At 50.4% G+C, this 13,978-nt stretch overlaps 1 long non-coding RNA gene across 3 annotated transcripts in view; it reads left to right on the plus strand.

Moving 5' to 3' along the window:
• Positions 1-13,978, plus strand: part of LOC115097997 — a 102,779-nt gene that overhangs the window by 40,109 nt on the left and 48,692 nt on the right. The gene's annotated exons all lie outside the window — the stretch shown is intronic.

The raw sequence follows: 13,978 nt of genomic DNA on the forward strand, positions 1-13,978 counted from the left end.
GTGTGGAAAAGGGAGAGGAGTGAGTATGCATTTATATGTATGGAAGATGAAGAGAAGAGAGAATTAGGGATGTGAATCGTGTCCTCGATCGTCTTAACGATCGATTTCGGCTGGGAGGGGGAGGGAATCGTATTGTTGCCGTTTGGGGGGGTAAAATATCGTGAAAAATCGTGAAAAATCAAAAAAACGTAAAATCGCAAAACCGGCACATTAAAACCCCCTAAAACCCACCCCCGACCCTTTAAATTAAATCCCCCACCCAAATGACTTAAATAACCTGCGGGTCCAGCGGCGGTCCGGAACGGCAGCGGTCCGGAACGGGCTCCTGCTACTGAATCTTGTTGTCTTCAGCCGGCGCCATTTTCCAAAATGGCGCCGAAAAATGGCGGCGGCCATAGACGAACACGATTGGACGGCAGGAGGTCCTTCCGGACCCCCGCTGGACTTTTGGCAAGTCTTGTGGGGGTCAGGAGGCCCCCCCCCAAGCTGGCCAAAAGTTCCTGGAGGTCCAGCGGGGGTCAGGGAGCGATTTCCCGCCGCGAATCGTTTTCGTACGGAAAATGGCGCCGGCAGGAGATCGACTGCAGGAGGTCGTTCAGCGAGGCGCCGGAACCCTCGCTGAACGACCTGCAGTCGATCTCCTGCCGGCGCCATTTTCCGTACGAAAACGATTCGCGGCGGGAAATCGCTCCCTGACCCCCGCTGGACCTCCAGGAACTTTTGGCCAGCTTGGGGGGGGCCTCCTGACCCCCACAAGACTTGCCAAAAGTCCAGCGGGGGTCCGGAAGGACCTCCTGCCGTCCAATCGTGTTCGTCTATGGCCGCCGCCATTTTTCGGCGCCATTTTGGAAAATGGCGCCGGCTGAAGACAACAAAATTCAGTAGCAGGAGCCCGTTCCGGACCGCTGCCGTTCCGGACCGCCGCTGGACCCGCAGGTTATTTAAGTCATTGGGGTGGGGGATTTAATTTAAAGGGTCGGGGGTGGGTTTTAGGGGGTTTTAGTGTGCCGGCTCACGATTCTAACGATTTATAACGATAAATCGTTAGAATCTCTATTGTATTGTGTTCCATAACGGTTTAAGACGATATTAAAATTATCGGACGATAATTTTAATCGTCCTAAAACGATTCACATCCCTAGAGAGAATATGTAAAACAGGAGTGAGTGCAGGTACATGTTTGGAAGAGAGTAAGTGTGTGTGGAAGGAGAGAAGTGAGTGCATATGTGTGTAAAACGAGAGTGCATGTACATGTTTGGAAGAGAGTGAGTGTGTGTGAAAGAAGGAGAGAAGTGAGTGCATATGTGTGTAAAACGAGTGAGTGCATGTACGTGTATGGAAGAGAGTGAGTGTGTGAAAGAAGGAGAGAAGTGAGTGCATATGTGTGTAAAACGAGTGAGTGCATGTACGTGTATGGAAGAGAGTGAGTGTGTGAAAGAAGGAGAGAAGTGAGTGCATATGTGTGTAAAACGAGTGCATGTACGTGTATGGAAGAGAGTGAGTGTGTGTGAAAGAAGGAGAGAAGTGAGTGCATATGTGTGTAAAATGTGTGAGTGCATGTACGTGTATGGAAGAGAGTGAGTGTGTGGAAGAGAAATGGGTGCATATGTGTGTAAAATGAGTGAGTGCATGTACGTGTTTGGAAGAGAGTGAGTGTGTGTAAAAGAAGGAGAGAAGTGAGTGCATATGTGTGTAAAACAGTAGTGAGTGCATGTACGTGTATGGAAGAGAGTGAGTGTGTTTGGAAGGAGAGAAATGAGTGTGCATATGTGTGTAAAACGAGTGAGTGCATGTACGTGTATGGAAGAGAGTGAGTGTGTGTGGAAGGAGAGAAGTGAGTGTGCATATGTGTGTAAAACGAGTGAGTGCATGTACGTGTATGGAAGAGAGCGAGTGTGTGTGGAAGGAGAGAAATGAGTGTGCATATGTGTGTAAAACGAGTGAGTGCATGTATGTGTATGGAAGAGAGTGAGTGTGTGTGGAAGAAGGAGAGAAGTGAGTGTGCATATGTGTGTAAAACGAGTGAGTGCATGTACGTGTATGGAAGAGAGTGAGTGTGTGTGGAAGAAGGAGAGAAGTGAGTGTGCATATGTGTGTGGACAAGGGAGAGAAGTGAGGGAGTATGTGAGAATGAGCATGTTTGTGTGTGAGTGCACACTACTGCCCCCCCCCTCCCCGTGACAATCTCAGGGCGACAGGAAATCAAAGGTTCCTAGGAATGGGCATGACTGACATATGCAAATTAACTTAGTTCTTAGCTTATAAGCATGCAAAACTCTCCCCTATAGTGTCTGCGGATATCCTGAAAGAAAAGTCTTCAGGACTAAATTAGTTCAGGTCCACCCATGTTGTCTCTTCCTTGTGTCTTGAGTGGACATTTTCCCTAAGCAGAAACTCTGAGGGTAAAAAAGATTTTATTTATAAAACCAAAAGGGTTATGTTTTCATGTTTAAAATGTTCCCCATTTTGTTTTCTTTCATTTCCAGCTGCTCCTCCGTCCCCTCCCCCTCCATCTTACCTGATCGATCCCCAGGGTTCATTTCAGGTGCCTCCTGCCCCGCTGGCGTCATTGCTTCAAAACAGCGCCGGCCAAATGAGTTAGCAATGGAGGAGAAGGGATCCCGACAGCCAAGGGAAAACCAAAAGTCAGTGAAACTCCACCACAGATATTTGGTTTGCTTTACCAGTTCCTACTCTCCCCAAGAAACAGGGGGGCAATAAATATGGGAAAGCAAATTCCGCCGTCCCCTTTGGCAAGGCTGTGGGGGCGCGGAAGCAGAACACGGGCTGTCGGGGCTCGTAGACGCGTGACGCGTTCCTGCTCCCCGCGCAAGGTGAGTTCTGTGCTTTCCTCAGGATTAATGCAATCACAGGCCGAGCCTTGGGAATTAGCGGTTTCACTCACGCCACTGACTCGCCGCAGTAATATTGTGGCTCATGCGATGAGGAAGGCTTTTCCTTCATCTTGTCAGTCGGCGTAGGGTTCTGTGACTGTGCCATCGAGCCCGGAGGCCCGCTGTACCGGCATGGGATGCATGTGGGGGTCAGGGGTTCCCAGACCACTGGTGAACCCCACAGCCAGTGGGGATAGCCACACTGAAGATGCAGGAGATACATTTGCATATGTTGGAAACCCAATATACAGTGGGCACGTTTACCTCCTGCACACTCATTGCGACGTGGCTTTGAGAAGCCCTGTAGTAGAGGAAAAATAATTTTCAAGTAATTAAATTTAAAATGTTAAAAAAAAAAAAAAAAGCCAATTGACCGTAGGATCCAGTGAACAGAGGCCTGCAGTGGAGCTGCAAGTGAAGCAGCAGACAAAAAGTTACAGATAAAAAGTGTAAATCGAGCTTTTCAGATTTAATTTCGCTTTCTAAACGTGATACGCTCTCTAGGCACTGCTTTAACTAATTATTTTCTTTAGCTCTTTTCAGCCGGTTTACTCAAGTTACTCCACCACCCAAGCGCAGGCTTCTACTTTCCTGTCCAACGTCCCCGGTCTTCCATGCTTACACCGGCTGAAACTAGGAGGGTGCACAGAAAAACATTGGGCCGGATTTTCAAAAGGTTCCGCGCGCCGGGCCTATTTTCAAAAGGCCCAGCGACGCGCGTAAAGCCCCGGGGCTTGCAAAAAGGGGCAGGGAGGGGGCAGGGTGCGGCAAATGGCCGCTGTGCCGGAGATCGCGCAACTTACTTCAGCCCCAGAGGATGTGGTGAAAGATTTCAATGTAGCTGTGTTTAAAAAAGGTCTGGACAAGTTCCTGGAGGAAAAGTTCATAAACCATTATTAAGGTAGAGTTTGGGAAATCCACTTTTTATCCCTGGGATAAGCAGCTTGGAAGTGATCTACCCCTTGGGATCCTGCCAGGTACTTGTGACCTGGATTGAACACGGTTGGAAACAGGATACTGGGCTTGATGGACCTTTGGTCTGATTCAGTATGGCAAGTCTTATGTTCTCTTTCTCTTAAAACATGCTCGCTCACTCTCTTACATACATGCTCATTCACTCACTAATACAATCACATGCTCATTCACTCACTAATACAATCACATGCTCATTCACTCACTTCTCTCTCTCTCCCACTCACATTCTAATACAATCACATGCTCATTCACTCACTTCTCTCTCTCCCACTCACATTCTAATACAATCACATGCTCATTCACTCACTTCTCTCTCTCTCCCACACACATTCTAATACAATCACATGCTCATTTACTCTCTTCTCTCTCTCCCACTCACATTCTAATACAATCACATGCTCATTCACTCACTTCTCTCTCTCCCACTCACATTCTAATACAATCACATGCTCATTCACTCACTTCTCTCTCTCTCCCACACACATTCTAATACAATCACATGCTCATTTACTCTCTTCTCTCTCTCCCACTCACATTCTAATACAATCACATGCTCATTCACCCACTTCTCTCTCTCTCCCACACACATTCTAATACAATCACATGCTCATTTACTCTCTTCTCTCTCTCCCACTCACATTCTAATACAATCACATGCTCATTTACTCTCTTCTCTCTCTCCCACACACATTCTAATACAATCACATGCTCATTTACTCTCTTCTCTCTCTCTCCCACACACATTCTAATACAATCACATGCTCATTTACTCTCTTCTCTCTCTCCCACTCACATTCTAATACAATCACATGCTCATTCACTCACTTCTCTCTCTCTCCCACACACATTCTAATACAATCACATGCTCATTTACTCTCTTCTCTCTCTCCCACTCACATTCTAATACAATCACATGCTCATTCACCCACTTCTCTCTCTCTTCCCACACACATTCTAATACAATCACATGCTCATTTACTCTCTTCTCTCTCTCCCACTCACATTCTAATACAATCACATGCTCATTTACTCTCTTCTCTCTCTCCCACACACATTCTAATACAATCACATGCTCATTTACTCTCTTCTCTCTCTCCCACACACATTCTAATACAATCACATGCTCATTCACTCACTTCTCTCTCTCTCCCACACACATTCTAATACAATCACATGCTCATTCACTCACTAATACAATCACATGCTCATTCACTCACTTCTCTCTCTCTCCCACACACATTCTAATACAATCACATGCTCATTTACTCTCTTCTCTCTCTCCCACACACATTCTAATACAATCACATGCTCATTCACTCACTTCTCTCTCTCTCCCACACACATTCTAATACAATCACATGCTCATTCACTCACTTCTCTCTCTCTCCCCCACACATTCTAATACAATCACATGCTCATTCACTCACTTCTCTCTCTCTCCCACACACATTCTAATACAATCACATGCTCATTTACTCTCTTCTCTCTCTCCCACACACATTCTAATACAATCACATGCTCATTCACTCACTTCTCTCTCTCTCCCACACACATTCTAATACAATCACATGCTCATTTACTCTCTTCTCTCTCTCCCACTCACATTCTAATACAATCACATGCTCATTCACTCACTAATACAATCACATGCTCATTCACTCACTTCTCTCTCTCCCACACACATTCTAATACAATCACATGCTCATTCACTCACTAATACAATCACATGCTCATTCACTCACTTCTCTCTCTCCCACACACATTCTAATACAATCACATGCTCATTCACTCACTAATACAATCACATGCTCATTCACTCACTTCTCTCTCTCCCACACACATTCTAATACAATCACATGCTCATTCACTCACTTCTCTCTCTCCCACTCACATTCTAATACAATCACATGCTCATTCTGTTGCGACCCCAGTCGCTTACGCAGCGCCCAGGGCCCTTACCTTCCCCGCGGGTCTCTTTCCTGCACCGCGAGCCGCGCGATTCCGGGCCGGCCTGGCCGCATGGCAGCGGCGTCCTCCTCGTGGGGACGCCGGCAAAGCCCGAGGATAGCTCCGCCCCCTGCAGGGGAACGCGCGCGCGCGCGAGGGCTGTCCTTTTGAGCTCCCAGCACCCGGATGTGCCAATCCGCCCTCCTTCTGACGTCAGCCCCGGAGGGGGATTTAAACCCGCAGCTTTCTTCTTTGCTTTGCCTTGCAACGTGGTCACTCCTTGGAGAGAGTTAGTTGCTGCGATCCTGCGTTTCTTGATCCTGGTTTGTCTCACGATTCTGCCTGCCTGCTGCCTGTCTTGATCCTGGTTTGTCTCACGTTTCTGCCTGCCTGCTGCCTGTCTTGATCCTGGTTTTGCTTCACGTCTCTGCCTGCTCGCTGCCTGCCCCGACTCTGGTTCGCTTCTCGGATCCACTGCTTGCTGCATACCCAGACTCCGGTACGCCTCCTCGTTCCTGTCTTCAGCTGCCAGCCCAGACTTCAGTCCGCCCTCGGTTTCCCTTCACGCCTGTGACTCTCCTAAGTCCCAGCGGTCCGGGTCCCTACGGGCTCCTCCTGGGGGGACCTCGGACTTCCAGGGCGAAGCCACCTAAGTCCTAGCGACCCGGGCCCTAACAGCTCGTCTGGTGGGGTCACGGGTTTCCAGGTGAAGATCCATCCCTCACTGAGTGTGTCTGCCTTCCGACCGTCCCATCTTGCCGGTTGGCCCAAGGATCCACACCCGGAGCACAACAGTTTGCAAGGCCATGGATCCGGCAGACCTAGCTGGTCTACAGGCCATTCCCGGACTGGCTCAACGTTTGGTTCAACAGCAACAGGTACTGGACACCCTGGCGGCCACCGTGGAACGGTTGGCTACCCGCATGGACGTTGAACCCGCGGCACCAGTTCCGGTAGCCATACCTGCCCCAGTGGTGACGCTTCATACTCCCACACAGCTTCCAGCTCCCACACGTTTTGCTGGGGACTCTAAGGCTTGTGCGGGCTTCCTGAATCAGTGTTTTGTACGGTTCGCCCTGCTACCCAATCAGTTTCCCTCAGATGGAATCAAGGTGGCTTACATCTTTTCATTACTTGATGGTCGAGCCTTAAATTGGGCGTCTCCCATGTGGGATAAAAACGATCCCGCCCTGAGTGATCTGAGTTTGTTCGTGGAGGAATTTCGAGCAGCATTCGACGAACCAGCACGTCAGGCCTCCGCAACTTCTGAACTACTCCAACTTCGGCAGGGGACACGAACCCTAGCCGACTACGCTCTGGAATTCCGCACCCTTGCCCAAGAAGTGGGTTGGGCCGATAACGCCCTTCGCGGGGTTTTTCTTGAGGGCCTGGCGGCTAGAATAAAGGACGAGCTTGCTGCTCGGGACCTTCCAGAGGACCTGAATTCACTTATTAACGTGGCTGGGCGCATCGACCGACGCCTGCAGCAAAGAGCGAAGGAAGGGCGCTTTCCTCGCCGTCTGGTACCCGTACCGTCAGCTACCGCTAGATCTTCGAACTCCGGATCTCGGACCACCGGCACCTCAGCAGAGTCTTCTCTGGAAGAGCCTATGCACCTAGGAAGATCCGCTCTGACCCCCGAAGAGAGGCAACGCCGCCGAGACTTGCATTTATGTTTATACTGCGGTGGTAAGGGCCATTTCCTGGCCCAATGCAAGGAGCGTCCGGGAAACTCCCGCACCTAGGGGTAAGTGAGGAGGTCCCCCTAGGTTGTCTGAATGCAACTCCTCATTGTACCGTACCCGTAACCCTCAAGTATCCGGGGGGTTCTTTCAACACAAAGGCCCTCATAGATTCCGGCGCAGGAGGGAACTTTATCACTCAGGATCTGGTACGACACCTTCAGCTCTCCACGCAGCGTCAGGAACCTCCCTTACAGGTCACCTCCATTCAGGGTACACCGCTCTCCGGCAGTATAACTACTAGTACCAAGCCCATCATCCTTCAGACTGGTCTGCTTCACACAGAGAGGATTTCGTTCCTGGTTTTGGAGAGATCGGTATATCCCGTGGTCCTGGGGTTACCCTGGCTCCAACTGCATTCCCCGGAGATTCGATGGGACGATTTCCAGATTGTCCGCTGGGGTGCACACTGCTCCCATTCTTGCATCCAGCCCTGGAGGGGCCCGCAAACGCCTCTGGCGCAGACTGATGTCGGGTTTCAGCTTCCGTCCCCCTACCAGGATTTTGCTGACGTATTCTCTAAGGAAAAAGCGGAGTTGCTTCCACAGCATCGTCCATTTGATTGCGCGATTGACTTGCTTCCTGGCTCCACTCCCCCCCGTGGGAGAGTATATCCACTTTCTCAGCCTGAAACCCGAGCCATGTCAGAGTACATTTCCGAGAATCTCGCCAAGGGGTTTATTCGCCCCTCTAAGTCGCCCGCAGGAGCGGGTTTCTTTTTTGTGGCAAAGAAAGATGGGTCTTTGCGGCCCTGTATAGACTACCGTGGACTTAATGCCATAACCAAGAAGAATCGCTACCCACTGCCGTTAATCCCGGAGCTGTTGGACAAACTCCAGGGGGCACAAGTATTCACGAAGCTGGACTTGCGAGGGGCCTACAATTTGGTTCGTATCCGTCCCGGGGATGAATGGAAGACCGCTTTCAACACCCGGGATGGACATTACGAATACCTAGTGATGCCATTTGGCCTATGCAATGCTCCTGCGGTGTTCCAGCACTTAATGAATGAGATTCTCCGGGACTTTCTACAATCATGCGTTATATTATATTTAGATGACGTTCTTATCTACTCCTCGGATCTAGCCTCTCACCGAAGACATGTTCGACAGGTACTCCAGAATCTGCGGGATCATCGGTTATATGCGAAATTAGAAAAATGTCTCTTTGAGCAGAATTCCTTGCCCTTTTTAGGGTATATCGTTTCTGCAACTGGTTTTCGCATGGATCCTAGCAAAGTATCTGCCATCCGAAATTGGCCCCGGCCGGTGGGCCTGAAGGCTTTGCAACGTTTTTTGGGCTTTGCAAATTTCTACCGCCACTTTATTCCACGGTATTCCCAGCTGGTGGCACCTCTCACCACCCTAACCAAGAAGGGTGCGGACACTCGAATCTGGCCTTCCGAGGCTTGCAAAGCTTTTGAGGACTTAAAGGAGGCTTTCCTCCATGACACTTGTTTGCGACATCCGGATCCTACTCAGCCGTTCTTCGTGGAGGTAGATGCCTCTAGTGTTGCGGTAGGGGCGGTCCTCTCACAAAAGTCCTCTTCTGGCCATTTGTTCCCTTGCTCCTATTTTTCCAAGAAATTCACTTCCGCCGAAAACAACTATGGGATTGGCGATAAGGAGCTATTGGCAATCAAGTTGGCACTAGAAGAGTGGAGGCAATGGTTGGAGGAGGTGACTCATCCTGTGACGGTCTACACCGATCACAAGAATTTGGAATTCCTGAACCAAGCCCAGCGGCTGAACCCCAGACAAGCACGGTGGTCGCTGTTTTTCAGTCGGTTTGACTTTCTCCTCAAGTATCGACCTGCCGCGAAGAACTTCCGGGCGGACGCCCTCTCGAGGAATGATATTCCGGAGGAGAAGGAGGAGATCCCTCAGTATATTATTGATCCAGCCAAGCTCCAGTTAGCCAATACTATCGTATCCGCTGTAGAACGTGTTGTAGTCCCTCGCAGGGACCGCAAAAGAGTTCTTGCCTGGGCTCATGATTCCCTCTCTGGTGGTCACGCCGGTAGGGAGAGGACCCTCAATCTTCTCAACCGCTATTACTGGTGGCCTAAGGTGCGCCAGGATGTACGCCTGTACGTGGATTCTTGCCCAGTTTGCGCCCGGCAGAAACCTCTAAGCGGTCGCCCATGGGGGCTTCTGCAGCCTCTTCCTATTCCCACGGAACCCTGGACCCATATCGCCACTGATTTTGTGGTGGATTTACCCCCTTCCGAGGGCAATACGGTGATATGGGTAACAGTAGACCGCTTCTCCAAGATGGTTCATCTCGTACCATTACCCAAGTTGCCTTCAGCACCAGAGTTAGCCCATCTGTTCACACAGCATATCTTCAGAGCTCATGGACTTCCGCAAAGTATCGTTTCTGACCGGGGCCCACAGTTCACGGCTCGATTTTGGCGGGCCATCTGCCGGAAATTTGGGATACAGTTGAATCTATCTACAGCCTTCCACCCACAAAGCAATGGGCAGACCGAACGCATGAATAGCTCCTTGAAGACGTTCCTTCGAAGTTTTATCTCCGAAAGAGGAGACAATTGGGTGTCCCTCCTTCCCTGGGCCGAGTTTGCCTACAACAACCACACCCACTCGGTAACAGGACAATCACCTTTCCAGACCGTTTTCGGTCGCCACCTGAAACCTCCGGTGCCCATTCCTGTTACCGTGCCTTCACCGGCAGCGCTAACGGTGGCCCAGCACATTCATCATCTATGGAGGTCGGTCCAACGCCGACTCACTTCCTCTGCCGAAAAGACGCAAAGATATGCCAATCGCCACCGTCGACCAGCACCCATATTCTTACCCAGTACTAAGGTATGGCTAAGCACCAGAAACCTCCATTTGCCGGGCCGCTCCAAGAAATTGGCATCAAGATACTGTGGCCCTTTCACTATCGCTGAACGAATAGGGTTGGTCTCTTATAGACTCCGTCTACCCTCATCTTTACGTGTCCACAACGTGTTCCATGTCTCTCTACTGAAGCCAGTGGTACTCTCCCGTTTCCATCAACCCTCGACTGATGCTGTATCTTCCTCCTCTAATGAAGAACCTACCTATCAGGTACGCGAAGTACTAGAGGTCCGTTTCCGGGCTCGTCGCTGGGAATACCTGTTGGCATGGGAGGGTTGCGGTCCTGAAGAGGATTCCTGGGAGCCAGCCCGGAATATTCTGGACAAATCGCTGTTAGCCCGCTTCCATCAGGACAATCCCGGTAAGCCGGGTCCCCTGAGGAGGGGGCGTAAGAAGGGGGGTACTGTTGCGACCCCAGTCGCTTACGCAGCGACCAGGGCCCTTACCTTCCCCGCGGGTCTCCTTCCTGCGCCGCGAGCCGCGCGATTCCGGGCCGGCCTGGCCGCATGGCAGCGGCGTCCTCCTCGTGGGGACGCCGGCAAAGCCCGAGGATAGCTCCGCCCCCTGCAGGGGAACGCGCGCGCGCGCGCGAGGGCTGTCCTTTTGAGCTCCCAGCACCCGGATGTGCCGATCCGCCCTCCTTCTGACGTCAGCCCCGGAAGGGGATTTAAACCCGCAGCTTTCTTCTTTGCTTTGCCTTGCAACGTGGTCACTCCTTGGAGAGAGTTAGTTGCTGCGATCCTGCGTTTCTTGATCCTGGTTTGTCTCACGATTCTGCCTGCCTGCTGCCTGTCTTGATCCTGGTTTGTCTCACGATTCTGCCTGCCTGCTGCCTGTCTTGATCCTGGTTTGTCTCACGTTTCTGCCTGCCTGCTGCCTGTCTTGATCCTGGTTTTGCTTCACGACTCTGCCTGCTCGCTGCCTGCCCCGACTCTGGTTCGCTTCTCGGATCCACTGCTTGCTGCATACCCAGACTCCGGTACGCCTCCTCGTTCCTGTCTTCAGCTGCCAGCCCAGACTTCAGTCCGCCCTCGGTTTCCCTTCACGCCTGTGACTCTCCTAAGTCCCAGCGGTCCGGGTCCCTACGGGCTCCTCCTGGGGGGACCTCGGACTTCCAGGGCAAAGCCACCTAAGTCCTAGCGACCCGGGCCCTAACAGCTCCTCTGGTGGGGTCACGGGTTTCCAGGTGAAGATCCATCCCTCACTGAGTGTGTCTGCCTTCCGACCGTCCCATCTTGCCGGTCGGCCCAAGGATCCACACCCGGAGCACAACACATTCACTCACTTCTCTCTCTCCCACACACATTCTAATACAATCACATGCTCATTCACTCACTTCTCTCTCTCCCACACACATTCTAATACAATCACATGCTCATTCACTCACTAATACAATCACATGCTCATTCACTCACTTCTCTCTCTCCCACACACATTCTAATACAATCACATGCTCATTCACTCACTTCTCTCTCTCCCACTCACATTCTAATACAATCACATGCTCATTCACTCACTTCTCTCTCTCCCACTCACATTCTAATACAATCACATGCTCATTCACTCACTTCTCTCTCTCCCACTCACATTCTAATACAATCACATGCTCATTCACTCACTTCTCTCTCTCCCACACACATTCTAATACAATCACATGCTCATTCACTCACTTCTCTCTCTCCCACTCACATTCTAATACAATCACATGCTCATTCACTCACTTCTCTCTCTCCCACTCACATTCTAATACAATCACATGCTCATTCACTCACTTCTCTCTCTCCCACTCACATTCTAATACAATCACATGCTCATTCACTCACTTCTCTCTCTCCCACTCACATTCTAATACAATCACATGCTCATTCACTCTCTTCTCTCTCTCCCACTCACATTCTAATACAATCACATGCTCATTCACTCACTTCTCTCTCTCCCACACACATTCTAATACAATCACATGCTCATTTACTCTCTTCTCTCTCTCCCACTCACATTCTAATACAATCACATGCTCATTCACTCACTAATACAATCACATGCTCATTCACTCACTTCTCTCTCTCCCACACACATTCTAATACAATCACATGCTCATTTACTCTCTTCTCTCTCTCCCACACACATTCTAATACAATCACATGCTCATTCACTCTCTTCTCTCTCTCCCACACACATTCTAATACAATCACATGCTCATTCACTCACTAATACAATCACATGCTCATTCACTCACTTCTCTCTCTCTCCCACACACATTCTAATACAATCACATGCTCATTCACTCACTAATACAATCACATGCTCATTCACTCACTTCTCTCTCTCTCCCACACACATTCTAATACAATCACATGCTCATTCACTCACTTCGCTCTCTCCCACACACATTCTAATACAATCATGTTCATTCACTCTTACACACACGTTCACTGTCTCTCACGCTTACACATACTCACTCACCCCTCTGTCCCACATACTCACTCTCTCTAACCCTTTCACATGCTTACTCTCACACACACATTCTCATTCACACTCACTGTATCATAATTTCTCACACACACACACATTTCCTCCCCTTCCCCATTCCCCCAGCGTCAGCAGCTCCTTCCATCTGGTGGGCACAACAAGATGCTACTGTAGCGCCTTTGGCCAGACCTAGGATGACTCCTCCTTACTGCCACTTCCACTGCCGTGGCCCTAAACGAACACAGCCACCTGCTTCTCCTCCTGCCTGCCCGCGCAGGCCCAGACTGACATGACGATCTCTTCCGGGGGCTCGCGGGGGGCTCTTCAGCTGTAGCCTGGAGTTTTCTGCTGTTTGCCCGGAGACCCAACAATTCATTTAGCATTTTGGAGTCTCTGGGTGACACCCGGAGAGTTCTGGCGCGTGCTCTGCGTCGATCTGCTTATGTTGCCTTGAACTGTCTGCAGTTTGTTTCATGTTATGTCAGATTTTATGGTGTAGATCCAGGGGCCTCCCTCTCCACCACCATTTAAAAATAATTCTGTTGGGTCTGAGGGGTGGGGGGGGGGGGGGTGCAGGGGGTGTCTCCTTACCGATCTCCCTCGTGCCAAAACTTTAAAAAAAATGTGGTTGATCTTGGCTGCCCCCTCCTTCCCCACTTAATCTGCATAGAGGAAAAATTGATTCCAGGCTTCCAACTCCCCTCCCCCTCTAATGCTTAAAAGTCCCCACCCCAAGCCAGAAGCAGGACTCCCCCCTTCCCTGCATGATCTAACAAAGCCAGGCTGGTACCTGGTAAGGCGCTGTCTTGATGTCAGAGGAATGCTAGACAGTATGCAGAGTTAGGGATGGAGGGGAAGAGCTGGGGGGTGGGGATTGGGCTGGTTGGAGGCCATTGGCTCGGATCCCCTTTTTCTACTCAGATTGGGCGGGAGAGAGTGAGATGGGTGGGGCTCAAAATTGAGGGTTTTTTTAGGGCAGACGTTTGGTGATGGGCTGGTGTTATTTTGGATGCAAATCAATGCAGATGGGAGGGGGCTCTGCACGGGGACGGTAACTTTAAAACGAGTGCGCACGCGTGCACATACG

Source organism: Rhinatrema bivittatum, chromosome 8 (genome assembly GCF_901001135.1).
Source record: "Rhinatrema bivittatum chromosome 8, aRhiBiv1.1, whole genome shotgun sequence".
In the NCBI taxonomy this organism is placed as follows: Eukaryota; Metazoa; Chordata; class Amphibia; order Gymnophiona; family Rhinatrematidae; genus Rhinatrema; species Rhinatrema bivittatum.